The sequence below is a fragment of the Chanodichthys erythropterus genome, chromosome 22 (genome assembly GCF_024489055.1).
Source record: "Chanodichthys erythropterus isolate Z2021 chromosome 22, ASM2448905v1, whole genome shotgun sequence".
Taxonomy (NCBI): Eukaryota; Metazoa; Chordata; class Actinopteri; order Cypriniformes; family Xenocyprididae; genus Chanodichthys; species Chanodichthys erythropterus.
The window spans coordinates 18,233,603-18,236,441 of NC_090242.1; positions in this window are offsets into that span (position 1 = coordinate 18,233,603).

A 2,839-nucleotide genomic window follows, 5' to 3' on the forward strand; every position below is an offset into this window, starting at 1 on the left:
GGGTGTTCCTGATCTGCAGTGGTCAGTATCTATCAAAAGTGGTCCAAGGAAGGAACAGTGGTGAACCGGCGACAGTCATGAGCGGCCAAGGCTCATTGATGCACGTGGGGAGGGAAGGCTGGCCTGTGTGGTCCAATCGAAACAGACGAGCTCCTGCAGCTCATATTGCTCAAGAATTTAATGCTGGTTCTGACAGAAAAGTGTCAGAATACAAAGTGCATCACAGTTTGTTTGCATCTGGGACTGCTTTGATGCTTTGGGCAATGTTCTGCTGGGAGACCTTAGTCCTGCCATCCATGTGGGTTACTTTGACACATACCACCTACCAAGGTAGTATTCCCTGGTGGCTGTGGCCTCTTTCAGCAGGATAATGCTCCCTGCCACAAAGCAAAAATAGTTCAGGAATGGTTTGAGGAGCACAATGAGTTTGAGGTGTTGACGTGGCCTCCAAATTTTCCAGATCTCAATCCAATCAAGCATCTGTGGGATGTGCTGAACAAACAAGTCTAATCCATGGAGGCCCCACCTTGCAACTTTAAAAACAGTCTTTCATTACCAACTATATATGGTAACATTTTAATGTCATTGTTACATATGTTACATGTAGTTACTATAGTAATAACAATAAATTATGCATAATTACATGCAACTAATCCCAAACCAAACCCTAATCCTATAGTAAGTACATGCAGTTACTTAAAGGTGCCCTAGAACTTTTTTTTTTAAAAGATGTAATATAAGTCTAAGGTGTCTCCTGAATGTGTCTGTGAAGTTTCAGCTCAAAATACCCCATAGATTTTTTTTTTTAATTCATTTTTTTAACTGCCTTTTGGGGAATAATTAGAAATGAGCCGATTCAGGGTGTGTGGCCCTTTAAATCTGGTGCTCCACGCCCCAAGAGCTCGCGCTTGCCTTAAACAACATAAAAAAAGTTCAAATAGCTAATATAACCCTCAAAATGGATCTTTACAAAGTGTTCCTCATGCAGCGTGTAAGTACAGTATTTATTTGGATGTTTACATTTGATTCTGAATGAATTTGATAGTGCTCCGTGGCTAAAGCTAACATTACACCCTGTTGGAGAGATTTATAAAGAATGAAGTTGTGTTTATGAATTATACAGACTGCAAGTGTTTAATAATGAAAATAGCAACGGCTCTCTTGTCTCCGTGAATACAGTAAGAAACGATGGTAACTTTAACCACATTTAACAGTACATTAGCAACATGCTAAAGAAACATTTAGAAAGACAATTTACAAATATCACTAAAAATATCATGATATCAAGAATCATGTCAGTTATTATTGCTCCATCTGCTATTTTTTTGCTATTGTCCTTACTTGCTTACCTAGTCTGTTGCTTCAGCTCTGCACAGATCCAGACGTTTTGCCCTTGTCTAATGCCTTTCATAATGTTGGGAACATGGGCTGGCATATGCAAATATTGTTACATAACAGTCAGTGTTATGTTGAGATTCGCCTGTTCTTCTGAGGTCTTTTAAACAAATGAGATTTATATAAGAAGGAGGAAACAATGGAGTTTGAGACTCACTGTATGTCATTTCCACATACTGAACTCATGTTATTTAACTATGCCAAGGTAAATTCAATTTTTGAATCTATAGGGCACCTTTAATATTACTCAGTACTTAATGTATAATTACAGTGTAACAAAGACATCTTAAAATAACCATATATATAAATTTCTGGTTTTCTCCCACTTTGTGGCAATCAGATAAGCTGGATAAAGTAGAGCCCCTACATGTTCTAGAGCTATGGCGTACTGAATGCTTGCTAAGCCGTAATGTTTGAGGATGGTCTGACAGGTCGTGCATCACTGGCTCCTGTGGTCACAAGTCATACAATTGCTGCTGGTGAACACTTTCATTGATTGGAATGTTTGACATGACCAATAAAATTTGAAAACACCACTATTTATAAAAACAGCAGTACACACGCATCATTTTCATGCTGTATGGGGACTTTAATAGACATTGATTTTTATACTGTACAAACTGTATTGTCTTTCCCCTAACCCTAAATCTACCCACCAAAAAACATAATTTAGTATGATTTATAAACTTTTTTCCTTCTACTACTACTACTACTACTACTACTACTACTACTACTACTACTACTACTACTATTATTACTACTACTACTACTACTACTACTACTACTACTACTACTACTACTACTACTACTATTACTATTACTATTACTATTACTATTACTACTACTACTACTACTACTACTACTACAAATAATTAATATAATAATACTACTATTTATATAATTAATATAGTAACACTTCAGTACAGGAGCCACATTCACTATTAACTACAACTTCTGCCTCAATTAACTAAATTCACTGCTTATTAATAGTAAGGTATACCATTTAAATTTAGGTATTGGGTAGGATTAAGGGATGTAGAATGTGGTCATGCAGAATAAGGCATTAATATGTGCTTTATAAGTACTAATTAAAAACAACCAATATACTAGAAATATGCAAACTAATAAGAAATTAGTTAAAAGTGAAGATTGAACCCTAAAATAAAGTGTTACCATTAATGTTTAAGGCATCATAACACCATATATGAAAATATCAATTAAAATTGAAAAAAAGTTTATCAGGCTTGTATAATTACTCTAATTTGTTTTTAATTTTTTAATTATTAAAAATTGCAATACCTTTTCTTTCTTGGACTTCTGATGGATGAACTTGCCATGGAAACTTATTGATATTTTTTTTTATTATTATTTATTTATAATTTTAAAACAAAAACATTCTACAAACAACTTTGCAACAGCAAACATTTGACATTCATAAACGAGC